The following is a 23,439-nucleotide window of genomic DNA, read 5'->3' as shown; positions in this document are numbered from 1 at the left end:
AGGTAGGTGATCTACCATCTGACTCATACTTCTAGCCCTTTTTTTGGCTTTAGTTTTCAGGTAAGGTCTCATGTTTTTTATCACAAAACATCATTCTCTTACCTACAGCCTCCTACTTAGTCACAGATGTTGAGCCATTGCACCCAGCCTTGTTTTGTTTTTGAGGCAGGTTTTTTTTCCATGGAGCCCAGGCTGGCCCTGAACTTATAATCCCCTTGCCTCTGCCTCCTGAGTGCTGACATTTCAGGTGTGTGCCCTCATGCCTGGCCTACCTGTGATATCTTATATGTAGAAGGAATTTATCAGTAGATGTAGGAGTTTAGCACAAGATTTATGTGCATATACTTAAAATTGTTGGGAGAAAATATAGATTATTCAATAAAGAATATTAGGATCAGTGAGTAACCAAGTAGAAAAAAGTCAATGGGCACTGACAAGTCATCTTATAACAACGTAATTTTCAGACAAATCAAAAATGTAAATGTAAAAACATGAAATTACATAATTACCTGGTATTTAGGGGAAATTGGGTGAGGAGTATTACATCCCTTTGAATTAATATTGAAAGTTTGCAAATCTAGACATATTTAAACATAAAAAGCTAATAAAGCAGGGTTTTACAGTTATTTTATAATACTGATATAAAAAAGTCCTAGAAGGAAAAATTAACTAAATGACCACGTAATATTAGGTTGGTTCATATAAAAAACCTAAGCATACAAAGTCAAATGATAAATCAAGTGGAAGAAAACTATATGTCATATCTCTAAAGGGAATTTTCTCTACTATGCAAAGACTATCAAACTGAAAAGAGAAAGAGCAACAACATAATGATCAAAATCTATGAACACATAATTTATAGAAAAGGAAGAACAAATAGCTCTAAAATATACTGCACACAAGAAAATGCCCAGTGTTATTCATCCCAGTGATTAGTGTAGATTTAAATTGAAATAACATTTTTATTTATCAGATTGGCAAACTATACATGATTTGATAATACTTTGTTGGCCCAAGAGTTGAAGAACCAGGGTTTCCGTACATTGCTTGTGGAAATGTAAATTGGTGTAATCTCTATGGGACCAATCTAGCAAAACCTATCACAATACAGATGTTTTTTATGTATACTACATTTGTGTGAAGGGTGCACACACATTTTTTTTACAATCCTTTAAGAACAAAGGAAATGAAAATCATCCTATGTCCATAAATATGAGACTTGTTGAACTGTTGTATTCATAGCACAGGATATTATGCCCTAAAAATGAACAGTCATAAAAAATAAAGAAATGAAATAGATTTATCTACGATGCTACAGCATAATATATAATTAATTACATATAAGGGACAAATACTCCTTGTAAATGCAAAGAATGTCTCTGGGAAGAGAACAAACAGTTGACAAAACTAATGACTTATTGAATACAGTTAAGAATTTAAACAATAATGTACCTAGTAAGGGTTCCTAAATTGTATGTCTACACAGAAAAAAGTTAACTGACCAGAAATTATAATTATTACACACATTCACAGAGCATTTGCTCTGTATATTAACTATCAGAGAGGAAAATATGACCAACATAAGCCAAACTCATCATTAGGTAACAGGGATTTAATGAAATTTGACATAGACTTCAATATACTGAAAATAACTGACAGAAGTCAGATGTATTATATTTGTAGCTCACTCTCTTCCTCATTACCCAACCCAGCACACCCTCTTAAAGCAGGTTCTCAAGTGTCAATGAATGAATAAATGACTAGTTGAATGGATGTGACTAGTTGAATGAAATGGAGTGATCATTAGAAGAAAGCAAAAGCTGAAGGGCTTTCTGATCCTGGAAACTATGTTTCCATGAACAAATGAGAAATGCTAGAACCACGATCATAATCTCTCCATGACTAGATTATTATTATTATGGTAAATAAAATAATACCCCCAGCAATATAATCATGACTTTTTCTATGAGTATATTACAAGGCAAAACATACTTCATCAATGTACCTAAGGTTAACCTAAAAATAGAGAATATATGGATTGTCCTGGTAAGCTTAATGCAATCACACAAGTCCTTCCAAAAAGAGAAGTATCTAATAAGAAGAATGAAGAGGAAAAATAGATCTGAAACAAGAGGATTCAATGAATCAGTCCTGGCTGTGAGAGTTAAGAACCCACATTAAACACTGTAGAGAGGCCCCTGGGAACAGGTGTGGTGGCTCTTTCTTGAAATCTAGTGAGGAGACAAAGACCTCATCCCTTTCTTTTTTTTTTAATTTGACCTTATCCCTTTCTACCCACAATCTGAATGAGCTTTGGAATCGTTCTTCCCAGAACTTATTGATAAAAGCATTTTGGCCTTGTGAAACAAGGGGAGAGAAAGCAGCCATGCCAAATGGACTTCTGATCCATAGTTAATAAATTTGTTCTGTTTTATTTTACTAACTTTAAGGTACAAAAACGAACACACTGTATTTTGTGGAATTTAAGAATTAGTGGTTATTGATGAGATGACAACATCTTTAAAAACAAAATGACATTTATTGAACACAGTAGACTTTGTAACAAGTGTGTCTGGGATGGCAAAGTGGATAGACATTCAAAAGATTCATAAATCTCTAAGTAATTCTGTGATTGAGATCAGAATATAGAATTATAGGAATAGAGGCGGCACCTAACTGATGTGACATCTTCAGATTTAGCTTCTCACATCCACAATCCCTTCCCTTTCCTCACTTTCCCCAAGAATTGGACCACTAACCCATCAAAGTCTAAAATCGCCCGCCATCCCTAAACTCTCAATCCCTCAAGATTATGTGGTTCATAGCACCTTAAAGTTATTTCTCTTAAAAGTTTCTTTCTTCCGCTCACTCTACTTCCTCCCTTAGCCCAAGACTACCACTTCTTGAACCTTATCACTGCTTACCTGGATTCCTGCCATGACCTTTCAACTAGTTTTCCTGAGTTGGCAGCCATCAGTTTTCCACAATTCTACCAGAAGTCACTTGCTTATCATTCTCTGCTACACCTCAAAATTCTCTGAAGACTATCTACAGTAAAAAGTCCAACAAACACTGCTCTCAGCTTGGCTTCTAACCTCGCTGCCTCAGGAAGGTTCTAGAAAATAGCTGATTCTCAGCAAGTATTTACCACATGACTGACCTCAGTGCCAACTGACTCTAGCCTCCTCCTCTCATAGCCATTCTCTTGCTGTCTTTTGTCTTAGTCCCACACAGCTCTACCTTCCTTCCCTCTCTAAATTCCTTTCTTGCCTAAAAAACATGGCCAATCTGGTTAGTAGAATTCTTCCTCTTTTAGCAAGACTTCACTTTCTCTTTTAGTATCCTTGAGCCTCTTCTCCCAAGGCATCTGCTACATCAGACCCTCTAGTGTCTCTCAAAGGTATTCTGACAACTGATGTGTATGTACAAATGCTTTACTATTAGTCTGGCACAACTTAGATCTAGAAATAAAATGCACTCACAAATGCTAAGAGAAATTTGGCTTTGCTGTAACATGAAAGCATGAAATACTTGTTGAGCAAGGTAGAGACCAGTTCCAGTTGTAGAATTTGTGAGGCTGAGTCAACTGCATATTCATTATTTTCATGCCTGTGATGTAACCTGCAGAGTCATCATGTTCAGTAGGACCATGTATTGATCTCCGATAAAACACAAAAAAAAATGACGCAGCTACCAACTAAGTAGCCACCTAAGCAGCTACCACCAGCACAAACAATGTCAGAAACACCGTTCTAATGCCCTCCGCTGTGTTTACTCCTCAAGCTTGTGCTCATCCCTTTCAGGAATGTAGTTTCCTGGAACAACACAGGTATCCAATACATTTCAGTGAGCAAATAAAGTAAGTCATGAATATTAACAGGCTTTGTGGCAGATATGAGAGCTGAACTATTTCTTAATGAGTGGAAGGAATTGCATAACTTGGGGTACCAGGATAGGCAAACTCACGGATGAAGGAGTGCAAATAAGCAATGCAAAAAGATGTTGCACAGATAAGGTGAATGTTTCAAAGGTGAAATATTATACAGAAGCTCACTACATAAAACAGCTCAACTAAGTTCACCAGAATCCAAGCACACTGACAACTTGAAGCTTACCTCAGAACACCATACTTGGTGTAGTGTAAAGTGAACAAACCTCAGCAATGGGCAAATCAGCTTCAGGAAAGGTAAAGATGAAATGGCAATCCTATGAGCAGTGAAAGGAAAAAGACTTAACTGCAATCATCCCAATGAGAAATGACCAAAAGTCTTAGCAAGGGCACAGATAGGTTGGGGAAGGTATGTGAAAAGATGGAAGACACAAAGTGAAGAAATGCCAAAGATCCATTAGAGAGGGGCTGGTGCTTCATCAGGCAAGGAGAGAACTATGACTAAAGTTTCTCTTCTGGTCTGGTCTGAGCGACTGTGTGCATGATGCTGCTACCAGCTACGATAAAAACTATAGAAAGAGGATCAAGTTTTTTTTTCCATTATACTACATTGTTTTTATACATTTTTATTGTAAAAATATTGTACAGAAGGGCTATAGTGACATGAGCAAGGTTGGATCAAGTTTAAGGAGCAAGGAATTAAAGTATCCCAGTGTGGAGATGCTTGACAGGCACATGGGAGGATGATTCATGCTAGAAATACAGATTATAAAATCATTCCCATCTATCTTCATGGTGATTAAAACCATCAGAGCAATCCCAGGCACCAATGGCTCATGCCTGTAATCCTAGCTGATCAGGAGGCTGAGATCTGAGGGTTGTGGTTCAAAGCCAGCCAGCTTTTCCTAAAGCTGTAAGACTTTATTTCCAATAAACTACCAAAAAAATCCAGAAGTAAAGCTATGGCTCAAGTAGTAGAGTGCTAGCCTTGAGCAAAAGATGCTCAGGGACAATACCCAGGTCCTGAGTTCAAGCCCCAGCACCAGCTAAACAAAACATAAAAACCACCACAGTACTGAAAGAGTAAGAAAAATAGTCTACATTCATGTTATTGAAGAACACCACAGTCTCAGGAGTGGGCTGAGGGAGAGAGAATGTCACAAAAGTGAAAAAAGAAGAGTCAAGAAAACACATAGAATGACATGTATAAAATCACAAAGAAGCTAGAAACATTGTGAGGAAGAAGACAGCAATCAAGACAGTCACACACATCTGAGGGGCCAGTGGGGCAGAGCTCCATGGCCTCCTCCCTGCGACTTTTGAGGAGAAAGAAATGATGAGGCAGAAGCCAAATGTAAAGACAGCTTCCTCTTGTGAGCAGCCTGGTTGTGTGTGCTAAAAGGACATGCATAATCAAGCTTTATCATTCTGCAGGTGGTGACACCTTGACTTTTTTTGTAGTGAAGGAATAAGAGAAATAAGAAGGAACATCCAAGAGCATAGAAATAAACCCAGTAAAATGGCCCCTTTTTTCAAGCAGGTGGCTATGACACCGCCTCCTTTGAGAAGGGGGTGGAGGGGGAGAAGAACGTAACATAGGTGTGTTAGGAAGGGGCAGATACTTTTCCAGGACCCAAGTTTGAGCCAGGGCCCTTCCTAGGAGCATCCTTCGCATTTCCCATAAGCTAGGATTGCTGGCTCCACTACACAGATGTACCACTAGACTGTCAGCACCAAGAAGGGTTGCTCATCACTCTATGTCCAATGCCTGGCTCAGTGCCTGGCACAATCTAAGCCTTAATTAATAATGGAATCATTTAGTCAATTGACTAAATGGGGACAACAGTAATTAAAAGATGTTTGTCAACAAAAACTTCACATTTTATCATAAAAGAGGAGTTTAATCGCTGAGGGCTACACAACAGAGTAAGTTGGGGGTGTTATTCAGCTGCCACAAATCCTGCACAAGATATCTGTAGGATTCATTTGGAGTCAAAGCTTTGCCAGATAGATAGAGAAGTGAGACAAGCAAAGATGAAACAACCAAGCGAAAAGTGAAAGTCACTATGAGCTTAAAGAGAGGGTAGGAAGTATAAGGGCCATGGCTTTTGGAGACACTGGGGATAATTATATGTTCTTGGCATACTTCCAGGTGAGAACATCCAGAGATAGGGCAGGATGGCAGGTGGTTACAGTGCTAATGAAGTCAGCAAGCGAGTTCTCATAAGGACAATTAAGGCTGCTCATGAAGCACCTGAAAGGATTCTGTAGCCATCCAGAACAGTAGTGGAGGCGGGAGCCCAGAGATAGTCACAAGAGGTTTAGAAAAGAGGAAAAGAAAGTAAGAGGCTGCAAAGCTCAAGAGCAAGTACTGGAAAAGGAGAGCTTTGTTTCATTTATCCATGAAAAGAAAAGATAACAGCTTTATTTAAATGTGAGCATAGGAAGATGAGGAAATTCTGCGAGTCTCTGTAAAGATGAGACATGGTTTCCTGTTCTCTCATTCCACCATCATATCTATCAACAAATCCTGGCAACTCAATATTCTAAATATATTTTTGAATCTAACCACTTTTTGTTTTCTTTGGTCAATCATGGGGCTTCAACTCAGGGCCTGGGCACTGTCCTTGAGTTTTTTTTGCTCAAGGTTAGCATTCTACCACTTTAAGCCACAACTCCACTTTCAGTTTTGGGGTGGTTAATTGGAAGTAAGAGTCTCAAAGACTTTCCTACCTGGGTTGGCTTCAAACCTCGATCCTTAGATCTCAGCCTTCTGAGTAGCTAGGATTATAGGTGTAAGCCACCAGCACCCACTTTGAATCTAATAACTTTTTACTTTATCAAAAATTACAACATGGAAACATCTAATAGTTCTCTCCACTGTTTGTGTGAATAAGATACAAATAGCTTTAGCTTAATATGTGTCAAAGTAGGTCCCTCCAAACATGACTCTTTCAAATAATAGCTCAGCATCAACACAAATAGCAGTGAACTAAAAGACTGCCAGCAATATCTATGAATGTCTTTCTAGATAAACATAGAAAGATGATGCTATATGGAATACTCAAATTCCATGCATTTACCTTCTGGTTTGTAGTAGGGCAAGGAAAAAAGAAGAAATCCTAGTTATTCTGGCTTTATCCACTATTATAAGTTTTAGCCATCCATTGGCTGAAATATCACAATTTTCATATATTTAAACATTATATCATAAAAGAATTTCCCAGAAGAGGCCACTTTGATTAGAAATCTCCATTTTACAAATAAGCATGTGGTTTATTCACTTCATCTGTACTGATTCACAAGAAAGAGAAATAAGGAAATGTACAGTCTGTGGTTCTCTCCTGTAATCTAACTACTCAGAAGTCTGAAGACTGAGGATTGTGATTCAAAGCCAGCCTGGGAAGGAAAGTCGTGAGACTCTTATCTTCAATTAACTACAGAAAAGCCAGAAGCGGCCTTTGTGGCTCAAGTGATAAAGTGTTAGCCTTTAGCACAAAAGCTCCAGGACAGTGCCCAGGCCCTCAGTTCTAGCCCAGGACAAGCACCAAAAAAATAAGAAAGGAAGAAAAGGAAAGGAAAGGAAAAAAAAGAAAGAAAGAAAGATGGAGAGAAAAAGAGAGAAGGAAGGAAGGAAGGAAGGATAGTTGTCCAGAATCTCAATCACCACATTCCTCTGACACAGTTCTCCTGTGATGAATTTGGGTTGTACAATTTATCAACCCTTGGCCTTCCATTCTCCCCTCACATCCAGACCTCTTCATCTTGCTTTCTGATTGTGTTCCATCTATCTGTGCTTGGTGCAGGACCATGAGTTCAACTCTCCTGTTTATGTCCCTAGTTTCCTTGAACTACACTAGAAATCTGAATCACTCAGTACAAATCACCTCTGACCAGGTCCCTTCCTTTTTCAGAACCTTTGGGCAATCTGTCTAGGTTTCTTAATTAAGTTGGAATTACTCACTTCAGACTGTATTAGCTTGATTCCTTTTATCCCTTGCCTTTGACTCTAACTCTAATTCCTGATAAACAACTTTTTCAGCCAAGTGTTTCTTGTGGTCCTTTGCATTCTCTGTTATACCATCATCATAATTTTAATAAGATAAATTATTCAGAGACTATGAAGACTTCACATTTTTTTCTTTAAAAGGTGATTTTTTTTTTTTTTTGTCAGTCGTGGGACTTGAACTCAGGGCCTATGCACTGTCCCTGAGCTCTTCAGCTCAAGGCAAGCACTTGAGCCACAGAGCCACTTCTGGGTTTTTGGTGGTTAACTGGAGATAAGAGTCTCATGGACTTTCCTGCCTGGGCTGGCTTTGAACCAGTTTAGATCTCAGCCTCCTGAATAGCTAGGATTACAGGTGTGAGCCACACCAAAGCCCAGTGTGATATTTCCTTTAAGAGCATAACATTATGTGTAGTATTGAAACCATAAGAATAAATGGATTACTCTGATTTCTTAATTTAAGAAAGTATATATCTAATATCATCTCATTTTTATTATCTTTTTTTACTTTTATTTATTGTACAGCTTTAAAGAATAAGTTTTGACTACCATTAAGGAAAGGTGTGCTGGAGATGAATCTGGAATGATGGAAAAGCTAGTGAGATTTTTGGTCTCATTTTGGCAACACGACTTATTGACTCATACAACTGAGTGCTCCTAATGGGCCCTCTAAGAGCCAATGGTCCCAAAGAGTCAGGCATTTCCGGGAATGTGATACACGATATCTTACACTATTTTCATTTTAAGCTTGGCTTGAGAACGGTTTATGACTGGCTGCTGATATATAGTTTTATTTTTTGTTTTCTCTTGTGTTTCTTGTAGATGGGTAGTAAGTCAAAAGGAAGGGAAAGTCTCCATCCTTGACAGAAGGAAACAGTTAATGTGATTTTGATTCCTTGTCCCTCATCTCATTCACTCCCCCTTTCTCTTCCCCATATCATTTTATTATGAACAGAACTACTGCCTGTTCTCTCTGTGAGACTGAGTTGACAGGGTCTTAATCCTTGCTTGAAAGTACAACTCAAGGCTCCTGAGGGCAGAATATGAGAAAGTATGAGATCTGTCAGGGAAGGAATCTTGTCTCCTTTCTCTAAGTCAACAAATAGCTGAGGCCCACAATGTACCAAGCACCTTTCTTGACTGGAAGAGGACAGCAAGATCCTTGTTCCCACAAGGCATAGTAACAAAAGGTATGAAGAAAATGAAACAAGACAGAATGTTGTAATGGGGTGGCTGGAGGCAGAGGACCTAAGCAGTATCTGGTCATGAGAAAGAGCGAGATTATTGAAAGGAATGTGGGGGTTGTCTTGAAGAAGAAAACAGTAAAGAAAAAGACCCCAAGGCAAGAATGAACTCATCATATCAGAGGAACAGAAAGCAGAACATAAGGACAGGGACAGTAGATGGGTCAAAGAGCTGGGCATGCACAGATCTTCAAACCCAATTAAAGAACTTGAGTTTTATTCTAGGTGAAAGAGGAAATATCAGAGGCTGTTTATTTACTAATTTGTAGTATGGTAATATTTTTCTATTGTTAAAATTATCATAAAAATCACAGAACTTAAAATTCACCATCTTCAATGTTTTTAAGGGCACACTTTAATGGAAGTAAATATTCTCATATTATTGTTCAACCACCATACCATCCATCTCTAGAACTCTTTCCCTGAAAAACTGAAACTCTAATCACAAGTTTTTAAACAGTAATCACATGACCTGACTTATATTTTTTTAAAATTACTTTGACTGGCTGGTAGAGAATTAATTATAGGAAGACGGTAGGATTAAAAGCTTATTGCAGAAGATGGACTCAGGATGGAATTTGTGATTGTTGCTAATCTGTATATAAACATGAGATAAAGAAATGAGAGGGGAAGACAGCTGATTATTATACTTTCAGTGACTTGCACAAAGGCAGTGGATGTTAACTGAAAAAGTGGAAATCTTCCTCCCTAGAAGACTAAGGAAGTAAAATGCAGAAAATTGTATCTCTTCTCTAATATTTATCTGTCCATACTAGTTATGTCCTTAACCTGAGTAAAGTCTACACGGTTGCTTCATGTCAGGGTTCTCTGCCTAATTTCAGCATTAACATTAAAGATAATCCTTTCACATATTCTTCAGTTAGATTTTTATTTGGGGTGAGGAGGGGGGGGAGGTCCTGGGGCTTGAACTCAGGGCCTGGGCGCTGTCCCTGAGCTTCTTTTGCTCAAGACTAGCACTCTACCACTTGAGCCACAATGTCACTTTCAGCTTTTTCTGTTTATGTGGTACTGAGGAATCCATCCCAGAGCTTCATGCATGCTAGGCAAGCACTCTACCACTAACCCACATTCCCAGCCCTCAGTTAAGTTTTATTAAGCATTTTACATATTGTTTCATTCCTTTCCTTAAATGGTTATCTTTTAATCCTTGAGAATTATGATCTTATGGGACATCTCTGAAATGTCATGTACACATTATTGATGTTTTAGATTCTATGCACCCTTAAGTCCATCTATAACCAACCTCAAGGTGAAGGAGTTCTCCTTCATGCTAGAGTTATTAATACACATGATTTGGAGAACCTAGACCTTATTAATCAAACTTGTAGCCTTTTGAGACATTCTTTCAAGTGGTTTATGTCCATTAACATCTGTAAGTGAGTTCCCAAGAACCAATACTAACTTGAAGAACATCTTTGCATTTTCTCTACAAAACTGTCATTTAAAATATTATCCACAAAAAATTTCAAGCTTTTCTTTATAGGACCTACATTATGAATTTCTTTTATAATTTACTTCGGGGCAGGGGGAAAGGAGGTGGGAGAGTGGGGAACCTGCCTCACCAATTTATGCTTTAAAGCAAGCAAATGGAAAGCAAACCATTAGAGTTGTGGTTGCTTTTCCAATATGAGCTCCCATCTGCAGTTACAATTTAGTGTTCCACTTATCTATTCTAGGATCTTAATATACTCATTGTAAGTACTTCAAGTGGAATATAAATTATATATAATCATATGCAAACTACATAATCTTCCTGTTTTATAAGCATATGAAACACACACCTTCCATGTTTATTTTCTAAAAGTGAGAAAATAGACTTTTAGTCCATGTAAGTAACAGGATTTACAGTCCAAATATTCCAGACCAAGTTCTACTGCTCACTACTTAAGATTTCACCTCTACCCAAACTCACAAATAAGAGAATGAGGCAGAGACTGAGGCAGCCACTTACAAAAGATGAGCTTGAGCAATAAGGTCAGGAAATAAGAAAAGGATGGCTAGATTAAAAGAATGTCCATAGCTTAGGCTGGATAGTTTAATTCTTTTTTTTTTTCCAGGCCTGAGACTTGAACTCTGTCCCTGAGCTTCTTTTGCTCAAGGCTAGCACATTATCACTTGAGCCACAGTGCCACTTCTGGCTTTTGTGTGTGTATGTGGTACTAATTAGGGGATCAAATCCAGGGCTTCATGCATACAAGGCAAGCACTCTACTACTAAACCGCATTCCCAGCCCTAGTTTAGTTCTCTGTGCTGAAATAGTGTATTTTTCTTCTTTAACATTTTTTTTGTGAGCATCAGGACTAAGTACATCACTCTACTTCCTTAGCTTTAGTTTTCTCATCTCTAACCTGAGAGAATAATAATAATAATAATAATAAATCTTGTCCATATTTTACAATCAAGCCTGTAGGGATAATGAATGCTGTTACCTGTAGACAAGGACAGGGCAAGTTAGCAACTTCAAAACTTCATATAAAGTCATATTCAGAGTTAGGCTATCAGAAAGAAAAAAAATGGTTATAAGTTAGAAAAGCCCTCAGGCTCTGGTCAGCAGCTTGATTCTGGTCCTAGGCTTGTAAGCCTTGACCAAGTGACTCAGCCTTGGCTTTGCTGGGCCTCAGTGTTCTCACCTACAAAAAAGTTGGTGCCAGATACCGGCGGCTCTTGCCTGTAATCCTGGCTGAGATCTGATGATCGCAGTTCAAAGCCAGCCCAGGCAGGAAAGTCCATGAGACTCTTATCTCCAATTAACCACCAGAAACCAGAAGTGGTACTGTGGCTCAAGTGCTAGAGTGCTAGCCTTGAGATGAAGAGCTCAAGGACAGCACCCAGGCCCACAACTGAAAAAGAAAAACAAAAAAACAACTTGGTCTACAGGACATCTCAGATCCTTTATAACTCAAAACACACTGGCATTTCCTTTTAAAATGATCTGTTGGTGGACCTGTTGCAACAATGAGAAGTACAAGTTGTCATGTCCAAAACGAACTTTACAACGTTGGTGGGGGGGGGGGGGGGGAGGAAGGAGAAGGATTGGGATTAGGGGGGGAGGGGGGAGGCTGGGAAGGGATGTGAAGGGTAAACAAAGGAGGAGGCTGCAATGCTTGGTAAGAAATGTACACATTATCCTGCCCATGTAACTGTAACTCCTCTGTACAGTATGTTCACAAATAAAATTAAATTAAATTAAAAAAAAAAAATGATCTGTTTACTCATGTCCCAGCAAAGGTCCTACTTCTTAGTCTCCTAGGTGGGCTAACTCTGAGACAGATGGGGGCTGGGCCTGAGGTTTCCTTGTTTACAAAATAGGAACATTATCATTTCCTCAGTAGGTTTTTATTAAGATTAGATAAGATAGAGCCTATGTAGAATTTATCAAAATGGCTAAAATATAGCCAATACTTAATAAGTACTATTATAATAATATGCACTTCTTCATTTTAAAAGTCCCATCCTTTTTCATTTTCTCATTGATGTTTTAGGTAAAAATGACTATGTTTCCATAATTAGTATCTGAAAGTAAGTAAGTAATATTTTTCCCAATTCAACTTTTCAATTTATAGCAGTAAGAAATTCATCAAACTGGGCATGGTAATACACATCTGCAATCCTAGCACCTTTAAGGCTGAGGCAGGAAGATAGAGAGTTCAAAGTCAGCCCAGGCTGCATAGTGAGTACTTGTCAAAAAATAAATATATAAAGGGGTAAGGAGAGAAGACAAGTAAAGAAGAGAGAATTTTAATACACTCATTAATGCTGCAATATATACTTTTACTTTCAACTTTTATGTACGCTCTTTAAGACAAGTAGGAATCAGCTCAAGTTCTACAGATTGGCTCATATTAATTTAAAAATGTAAAATATTATATGGATGCCAAAAGTCCAATTTAAAATAAAAAGTACAAGTTGATTATATACTTTAGGATGGTATGCTAAGCAAAGAAAAAAATCTGTATGTGCTCTGGGGAATTACATCCCAATGGAAAAGTTTTAATGACCTTGATAATACAGGTAATTATTTATGTAGCTACTTCAGAAGCAAAGATTCCAACTACTTGCTACCACAGCAAACAAACAAACAGAAATTACAGCCAAATCGCAGCATTTTGACTAAATCAAGCTGATTAATCATTTTCTTTTGATTAATCAAAAGAATAAAAGTTGTAGCTGGGTATCAGTAGCTCATAGCTATAAATAATCCTAGCTACTGAGGAGGTGAAAGACCTCCTCACCTTTCACAAGGTGAAAGACCAATTGCAATTTGAAGTCAGCCTAGGAAAAAACATCTGCAAGAATTGATCCCCTTCTAACCAGCTAGACTAGAGACATGGCTCTTGTGGCAGAACACCAGCTGTGAACACCAAAGACTAGAGAGCATGGGACTCTGAGTTCAAGTCTGGGAGTAAGCACAAAATAAAAAGTTGATAGTGAACATTTACATATATACTATTTTATCTTTAATATACAAATATGTATTAATACTTCAACATAACAAAGGAATTTCAAGGCTTTCCTCGAGGAAGAGAGCTATACCCAGACTTTATTTCCTATAATTTCTAGTGTTAACTTTCTAAGTATACCTAAAGCACAAAACAAAAACAGCAAAAACAAACACAAGGTAAGCACACAATTTTATCTTTGAGGTTTCTACAATTTTCTTTCTTATTTCTTACATTTCTCCTGACATTATCTTTAGCAATTCATTTTGATAAAAAATTTCAAAGAATTCCACTAGTCTTTCTTCAAAATAATGTTTTTCTTCCTTTTACACTTACATTGCATACTTTTACATTTGCACACTTGTCTAAATTATCTATTGCAATAACAAGTGTAACTGGTGTAAACAGGTTTGCAGTAAATACAAAAGACTGTTGCTCTACCAATAACCCACCAGCTGGAACAGAATCAAGTCACCAGAAGCCAGTATTTATCATGCCCGGCACTTCCTAGTCTACTTTAAGAGGAAATGAAGAGTATAGTTCCTTCAGATCAAATGGTTAGAGATGCCAACAGCATTATATTATCATTAGAGATAAACACATGCAAAGTGTCAAATCCAATTTTTTTTACCTACAGAAAAGGCAACTGCACACCAGACATGGTGGAACATGCCTATAATCCCAGCTCTTGGGAGGTGGGTGCAAGAGGATCATGAGTTTGAGCAGTCTGAGCTACATAGAGTTTCCAAAAACAACAAATAAGCTAGGTGCTGGTGGTTCATGCCCATAACCCTAACTATTCAGGAGGCTGAGACCTGGAGGATCAAGTTTGAAAGACAGCCCAGGTTAAAAAAAAAAAAAAAAGTCCCTGAGACTCCATTTCCATTTAACCAGGAAAAAAAAAAATTAAGTTCAAACTTCAGTACTGGCAAAAGCAACAACAAACAAACAAAAAATAGAAATGGCTATTGTATATGTTCTATCTAAATATAATTTTCATTTAAAATGTTTTCATTTGAGAACTATTACATTTAATATAAAATATTCACTATTCACATTGTCTCTTCTTTCAAACAATATAGAGTGGTTCTCACAATGATTTATATTCCACATTTGCTCAGGATCTCAACCTTAACTACAGGATCACCAGTACTTGGATTCTGAATTCCTAAAAATGACTCCGCTGGCTTTTTTTCTTTCTTCAGACTAAAGGCACACCTATGGGATCTACAGAGACGAGGATGGAGCATGACATTCACCAACTGTGCCAGTAGAATGAGTGATAAACAGTGGGGGCATTCAAATGTGCAATTGACACTGTTAATTTGTTGGTTTGTTTCTAGATAAATATTTTCAGCTCACAGAATCCAGAACAGCACTGTCTACCTAAAAAAGGCACAAAGAAAGCAAGCAGGAAAGGAAGGAAGGAAGGGAGAAAGGGAGGGAGGGAGAGAGGAAGGAAGGGAAAGGGGAGAGGGAAAGGAAAAGAAAGGAAAAGAAAAGGCCAGCAGCTCCACCACCACCAAAACCTAGGCAGAATGAGGGTCAAAAAAGTCTCCAGGTAGATTTGGATAAATTGTGTTTGTTTGTTTTTTCTGGTACTAGGGTTTGAACTCAGTACCTCCTATCACTTAGCTTGCTTGCTTGGCTGGTGCTCTACCACTTGAGTCATACTTCCAGCCCAACTTTTTTCTGGTTATCTTGGAGAAGGAGTCTTAGAGACTTTTTGCTCAGGTTAGCGTTGAACTATAATCCTTTGGATCACAAGCCTAGAGTTATGGCCTGAGCCACCAGTGTCTAGCTTAAGACAAGTTACTCTTGCTGAGCGTGATGATGTATACCTATGATTACAACTACTGGGGAGATAAAGGCAAGGGGGTCACAAGTTCCAGGTCAGCTAAGGCAAAGCTATGGAGATCCTATTTCACAAACAAAAATAAAAACAAAAGGGCTGGGAAGGTGGCTCAGTGATAGAGCGCTTGCCTTGCATGCATGAGGCCCTGGGTTCGATTCCTCAGCACCACATAAGCAAAAAGAAAAAAGCCGGAAGTGGCGCTGTGGCTCAAGTGGTAGAGCACTAGCCTTGAGCTGAAGAGCTGAGGGACAGCACCCAGGCCCAGAGTTCAGGCCCCACGACCGGACCCCAAAAAAATAAAATAAAATAAAAACAAAAGAGCTAGGAGTAGGGTGGCACAAAAGGTATAGAGTGCTTACTTACCATGTAAGAGACCCTAAGTGGAAAATATTTTTTATTAATTAATTCTTTTATTATTAAAATATTTTGTTAATTAATTAAAAAGAACTCACCCTCCTTTTCTTCTTCTTTACCTTCACAATCCTCACACACTCTCTTAGATCAATCTAGGATGCAGAGTGGGAAGAGTCTGAACCTTGTTAAGTAGACCTGGATTTAAATCCTGACTTCATGCTTTTTCTAGTGTAGCCTGACCACTTTCTTCCCCATCCTGTAGTCATGGCTACAATGAGGAATGCAATCTTCATGTAGATCTTGTTGACTTGAGACAATGAATGAGAAAATGCACATGAAGTGCCTCCTGCCACTATTTCTGATACCTGAAAAAAATCCCCCAAGTTTCCACCCTGTAATTAATAAGAGGTTTCACACTGAAATGCATGAATATCCTGTAAGTACAGAGGCCTAAAGGACACTTAAGCGGTTTAATTTCTATTCCAAAATTCATATGCAAACTGAGCATACACAATGTAGCTAGTGTAAACAATGAAAGTAGCTATGGTCTCCAGATCAGATAGGGAATGAGATAGGGCCTGTATATAATGGTGAAGTGGCTAACACCAGAGGATCCTTTAAAAGATGAATCGTCACAGGTCCTCCTGACAGGGTTCCAATGGCTCCTCTATTAACTTTGGAGTAAAATCCAAACTCTTTAGCAGATCAAATAAGGCTCTCAGGAAATCTGGCCCACTGAAGCCTAGGCAACCTCATCTCACACTGACTTCTGTGGATATATTAAAGAATTTCCCATTCTCTGATCTCACACACATCCTTTCTACCTGGATTTGATTTTCCATCCCTTGCCTCATTCCTCAGCTGAGCAATTCTCTACTCTTCTTTTACCTGAGGAGAGCTACCTTGACTGTCTGTCTCTGCTGTGTCTCCCTGACACTGGTCTGTGTTGTTACACTGTCCTCTTCTTAACATACACAGCTCTGACCTGGCCTTTTGTAGCCACTTTGCCTGACACAAAGCTGACAATTGTTTGTTGAGTAAGCAACTTCTGAAATGCCTTGATTTTATCTATATTTGGCTCTATACATTAGAACGATAAGAAAGAGGGGTAGTGGTGTTCACGGCCCCAGTGGTTGTTTCTCCAAACTAATTAAGGTCTTTAATCTGGAAAACTTGTAAATTACATGAAAATCAATTTTATTTGGATAAACACGTGAGATTGAATGCCCACTTCTATTCTTTACAAAAAAAGCTAATAATACACGCTTTTAATATATCTAAATCAATTATTAAGAACAACTGGAATTTTCATTTTTAGACCACTTATGAATTGCCAAATTCACATTAGCTTTCAACTTTTATGTGATTTGTGAATGTTTACAACTGGATATGTCACAGAAACACCTGTAATATATAGACATCTCAAAACTGCTTGTGGCATGAGTCACATGTGTTACTGAAATTCCAAGTTCTTTCTCATTTTGACATGTTACTATATCTACAAAAGCTCTAAAATCCTTTTATAAATACCACTTTTCCCAATCCCAAAGCTGATGTTTGCACAAGAGGTGCATCATGGGGAATAAACAATCAAATCAGGATAAGTCGGACTTCTGAAACTTAACCAGAAATTATTTAAGGATAGAGACATTCTGTTATGCATATTCTACTCTACTACAAATCTCAATTGCAAATTGAGTTGAGTCCTCCAAATGGATATGTTCAACTCCTAATCACTCTACCTCAGAAAGTGACATTAAGAAATTGGGTCTTGGTAGACATAGTTGATTAAGAAATCACACTGGAGTAGGGTGAGTGCTCAACCCAATATAATTGGTGGCCTTATAAGAAGATGGCTATATGAAGACACAGATACACAGAGAGTATCATGTGAAGACAGAGGAAGTGAATGGGCGGGCTCCACCTGCCAAAGGCATGCCAAGGATTGATGCTGCCTTCAGGAACTAGAACAGTTTCCCTCAAAGCTCTTTGAAGGAATTAATAATGCTCACACTCTGATTGAGACTTGTAGACTCCAGAACTGTGAGACAATACATTTTTTGTTATTTTAAACCAGCATATTGTGTTCTTTGTTACTGACCAAAAATACTGCTTATATTGAATTGAATTGTTAATGTCTAGATTTAAAAACAAGGGTAGCCATAATGCATTTATCTTAAAAACAATTTACTATCAGAAATCTGACAATGTATACTAAGAACTGTAAAAATGACCATCTCTGTTGACAAAACAATTTCACTTCTAGAACACTAGCATTAGAGAAGGTTCCCAATTTGCAAAATGATATATCTGCAAGGAAAATGATTACTATAATTTATATTGTCTATAATCTGTTGCTAACCTACCTATCAGTAGAGTACTACTGAAATAGGGCTGCTCATGACAGAGCATTTGCCTATCACATATGAGATAGAACCATATACACACACAGACACATGAGTACATACATGCTCACATACACAGGAAAGTCACTACAGTATATTATAATTACTAGAATATTATACAAACAGCAAGTATTAAATATAAGATAGTTCATTTTCAACAGTGTTTACTGTGTACCACTGATGCATTTATTCACACTTTGTCTTTCCATTTCTGTGCACCTCCTGACCCCCCTCAAGACAGATAAACAAACAAGACAAGCAGAAAAAATAAGATAAAGTATTTTCTTTGTGTTATATGGGAAACACAGAAAATTACAATTGTATATAGAATATGCTGTGGGAAGATATTCACAGAAAAAAAAAGAAAGACAAAGGCAAAAGGAAAGAATGCTCAATGAATCAGAACTCTACTCTTCTGCCTCCATTTTCACCATTTTGGTGCCAGTTCTGTCTTCTCTTCTTCTCACTTCAAACCTTCCAAAACACAGGCAATTCTTTCTTGATAATGCCTCTCTAGCTTAGTTCAGGCCCACATCGATTACATGCTTTGTAAAAAGACTCCTCCATGTACCGACTACTGCCTCATCCATCTGTCCTGCTGTAATAGAAATTCCACTGCTAAATATATCCACTGCTTAACCTATTCATTTAGGTTTTGTGCACTTTTCCGTATGTGCTATCTTTTCAAAAAAATGTTTTGAAGACTGTGGTTTCATAGTGTGCTTTGTTAAGATTCACATTCCCTGCTAATTTACTTCACACCTCTAAACACTATGTTTAGTCACAGTTACTGGTCACCCAGGGGCAATGCAGTGGGAACAGGTTTTCCTACCCTTCAGCAATATTTCCTGCAGTTCCCCCATTTCTATCAATACAATCTCCTTCATACTTTGTACCATCTGGCTTAAGTTTTGCCATCACCAGACCTACTCCATCCACATTACCTTAGAAGATGACATCTGATTCCACAAACATTCATCAAGCAACTACTAGGTATAAGATCTGAAGTACCTTACTCATGTAACTGTAACCCCTCTGTACAGTATCTGTACAATAAAAATATATATTAAAAAATCTGAAGATATGATGTCCTAGGTTGTTTGTCATGTTTTCATGGAAAGCAATACTTCTAAAGATAATAGTAAGAATGGGTACAGGACAAACGATGGAACAGTGGTTGGGGAGATGGTGATCTGGTGAAGACAGCAGGAGGGACCAGGATACAGGACAACCCATAAACATGAGTAGGAAGATATTTCACAATTAGGAGAGGGTAACATGAGACAGATGATTGAGTTCTGGTGAGTAGAATGACGGTGAAGCCCCTGACAGAACAACCCTCCACAGAATCGTTGGCTAGTCCAAGTACTGTACCATAATGGAAACGTTGAGGGGAAGGGGCTGTTTGTGTATAAAACGAATACAAAGACACACAAGAAGGAAAAGAGTGGCCAGAGACGAAATGAAAGCCTGGTCCAAAATGCTTGATATAGCATTTCAGGAAAATAAGGACCAAGAAATGAAGTGTGGGTGGGTCAGACTACACAATCGTTAACATCCTGAGCCCCAGAGCTGGAATCCTTACTGCTATCATAGAGCTGACCTTTCTGTGCCTCCATGCCCTTATTGGTACAATGAGAATAATACCTTCTACCTCAAAGAGTCGTTGAAGTTTAACAGCCTTAACACAGGTACTTAGACCAGTGCCTGGCACTTGGGGTTATTTAATCCTTTAGGGATTTTAGGGAGAATTTCTATTGAATAGAAGCTACAGATTAAGGGAACGACTGGGCAAAAGGCTGGTTCGAAGGCAGAGGCACTCACAAATATTGATGACGTTTGTAGCATTTCAACGATAAGTGTAAAGAGTCAACAAAGAGTAAGTTGAGAGCACACAGGGTGAAGAGCAAACGCTTTCCTAGGAGGGGAAGAACCAGTGGGAACTAACTCGGGTCTCTCTAAAGGATTCTTCCCTCGGAGTTGGACCTGTTTGCCCAACTGCCCCGGATCTGGGCTGGGACAGAGTCCCGATTCTTCTGTCCCGAGCTCCCCAGGGAGCTCCAGAGAGCGCCGGGCTGCATCCGGTAAGTTTGAATCAGCGCTGACTGACTCGGGAGGGAGAGGCCCATTTCCCAACGAGCGACACGGAGGACGATAACATCACCGGCTATCCTGTCCCATCTCTGGAACGACCTGTTCCACGGCCCTGTCCTCATCCCTCTCCTGCCCGGCCCAGCGGCAGCCACCAGGACAGGACACTGCCCCGGTCGCCAAAAAAGACAGCGCCCCGTGCCAAGAGCAGCGCCCCGAGTTCATTGTGGCCGTGTCGGAGGAAGGAAGTAGGGAGAAAGGGGGTCTCGGGGAGTGCGAGGGGAAGGGCTTGGAGAGGCCAGATCCCAAGTCAGGAAATTGACCTCGACGGCCAAGGTCGAGCAGGTCTTCTCTCTCCGATCCGCCCCCCCCCCTCCCCGCGAAGCAGGCACCTCGGCCACTCCGCCCGGGACCCGGCGTCCCGGCTCCTGCGCGGGCGGGCGGGCGGGCGCGCGCGCGCGCGCGGGCCTCGACCCTCCCCTCGGGATGCTGCGCGGGGGGCGCGCGGCGCGGGCGCGGGGCTCACCGGGAAGGCGCAGGTGCGCGCGGCGGCCCCTGCTCTCCCTGGAAGAGGAGTTTCCGTCCCCTGCAAGCGCCGCGCGATGAGGGAAAGCACTTCCCAGGAGCCTCCCCATGAACAGGGAGGGCCTGGCCGGGCACCCCGAGTGCCCCGCATCCGGCTCCCACTCCTGGCGCGCCGCGCCCAAGTTCCTCCAGCCGCTGCTGCTCCCAGACGCCTTCCACCTCGGCTCTCTCTCCCTTTCTCTAGCTCTTTCCACCTCAGCCCCAGCAAAGTTTAGCCCCACCTCGCTGGTCCCGGAGGGTCTCCCCCCTCCACCCCGTCCCTCCTCTCATCCTACACCCCCACTCACCAGGCACGGAGCCGATCGGAGAGGGCGCGCGGGAACGCGGGCGGCGGCGGCGCGAGCGCGGAGCTCCTCACAGCGGCCCCTGCTGCCCGGGCCGCCGACCAAGCTGCTGAACGGTGGAGGAGGCCGCGGGGTGTCACCTGCACACGCTCCCACCCCGCCGCGTGACGCGCGCGGCACCGCCCCTCGCCCGCCTCGACCGCCAGGTGCCCGCCGAGCCCCGGGGAGGGAGGAGCCCCATCTCCGCCGCTGCGCTCTGTCCTCGAGCCCCACGCGCCCCAAGCGCCCAGATGCTCCCAGCCAGGCCTTGACTGTGGGCCCCTGGCTACACTGGGGACACTGGTGCTGGTCCTAGGGCCCCCAAAATGCCATCAACCTAAGGTCACCCCCAGACTTACCCCACCTCTCCCTCCCCCCCAAAAATCCCACCCTAAACACAAAAACTGTGGAAATTGTCGTGCATGACTCAGTTGGCAATGAGTTGTAGGAAAATCTGAGGATCTCGTGGCTGGGATAGGGGTAGGGGACACTGTGGAGAGTACAGGGGGCCTAGAGGTGGAGACAAGAAACGGGAACCCTCTCCCCGACAGGATATTCTGGAGGGATGGTTTATATGGAAAATGGAGACCAGATCAAGGAAGACACTGAAAAGACAAGCTCCACTTTGACTCGATCAATTTCCTTCTTCAGGCTTCTGGAAACGGTGGGAAGGGTTGAAGTCGTGGGTGAAATTGACCAAGAGGCATTAGACTCAGAAAGTGACATGTTGGATTTAAATTTCTTTGTAAAAGGACTTAAAGATTACACACACACACACAAATCCCCATGCCTTCACTTCCAATTTTTTTTTTTTTAGAAATGGTGAGTTGCTGTAAATATGTGGGTGTAGAGGTGGCTTTTATATACAAGGAACAGTTGTATGTAAATTGATCTTTTCCCTAGCTAATAACAGCAACTGCAATGAGGATCAAAGTCTATAGAACTTAATTCCCCTTATCTACTGTTGGGTTGGGAAGCAGAGGGGAGAGTGAATGGAGTATGTCCACTCAATTTTTTTTTTTTTTAGTATCTGATTCATGCCTCTATTACGATCCTTTTAACCTCGGTTCTAATTTAGAATTATACCTGGAAGACAAAATAGTCACATAGTTTCCTGCTTCTACAACAAACAGAGCTAGCATTGAACTGTCTACCAAATACATGCAACCCCAGAGGTTGCCTTTCTGACCCAACTACCTCACAGGTGCTTTGAGCTGAGATCTCAGCATGGAATCAGGATAGAAGAAAGTCCCCTAAACCGGGGAGTGTGGGTACAGAGAAACAGCAGAGATCATAGTATACTTTCCTTATCTATAGTTTCCCATCAACAGCTTAATCCTAGATTTTAATATGTTAAAGTAAAAATTTGGGCACTCAATAGTCATTAAAGAACAACTATAAAATGTGACAAAAGCTTACAGTTAAGAGACTCTTGAAGACAGAGAAACTAAAGGTATTTCCCTTTTGCTGTGGATGTAGTTCAGTGGTAGATGCTTACCTGTCACCCACAAATCTGGGATTGCACACACACACACACACACACACACACACACACACACACACATTGCCTCGTTTAGATAAACTTTGCTTCTATATCATCATAAATTGATTAGTTGGCAAAATATGCAGATCCTCTGGGAATTAGAGTTAATGATGCCTGCCTTTTCTTTGTTTTTTTTTTAATTGTCTTTAAGTAGTTGTACGAAGGGATTTCAATTCCACAAGTCAGTTTGAGCGCAATGCATTGTGATCATTGTCACTCCTCTCATCATTCTGTGACATCTTTCCCATTCTCACCCATTCTCTCAATTTTCCTAGTTCATTATTATATCATATACACATTGACTATTATCATTGCTATTTCTATCTACATAAAATTTCAAATAAGCAGCCTAAATAGATGAATTCATGTAACAAATATGTGAGTGTCGCTTATATTCCAGGACCCAAAGATCCTAAATTCAGACAAACAAGACTATTCATTCTGGGTAGGGATGAGTAACATTTAATTAAAAAAACAACTAATGAGGAAACAAGTTGAATATGTTGTTTAGGTTGCGATAAGTGCTACGAATAAAAATAAAGGAACGATGTAAAGACTTTCGGAGGCAGGAAGCTGCAATTCTAGACTATGGAAGGAGGTATTTGAAAGTGGCAAGCCTGTGAATCCATCCAGATGACAGTGTTCCAGCCAATGGGAGCAGCTAGGTAAAGGCATGAGCATACA

The 23,439-nt window shown here is 40.2% G+C and overlaps 1 protein-coding gene across 3 annotated transcripts in view; it reads right to left on the bottom strand.

Moving 5' to 3' along the window:
- Elovl7 (ELOVL fatty acid elongase 7) overlaps nucleotides 1–21,287 on the bottom strand; it is a 77,354-nt gene extending 56,067 nt beyond the window's left edge. The window contains exon 1 of one of the 3 annotated variants that reach the window (XM_042690888.1): nucleotides 21,177–21,287. The gene's annotated coding sequence lies outside the window, so the exon portion shown is untranslated. Of the gene's footprint in view, nucleotides 1–20,627; nucleotides 20,646–20,830; nucleotides 20,957–21,176 lie in introns of those variants that run through there. The other 2 variants (XM_042690889.1, XM_042690890.1) reach the window with 2 other exon arrangements.
- Between the last annotated feature and the right edge of the window lie 2,152 nt (nucleotides 21,288–23,439).

Source organism: Dipodomys spectabilis, unplaced genomic scaffold (genome assembly GCF_019054845.1).
Source record: "Dipodomys spectabilis isolate Male_0828 unplaced genomic scaffold, ASM1905484v1 ptg000140l, whole genome shotgun sequence".
In the NCBI taxonomy this organism is placed as follows: Eukaryota; Metazoa; Chordata; class Mammalia; order Rodentia; family Heteromyidae; genus Dipodomys; species Dipodomys spectabilis.
The sequence above is the reverse complement of the archived record's forward strand: the minus strand, read 5'-3'. Positions and strand labels throughout refer to the sequence as shown.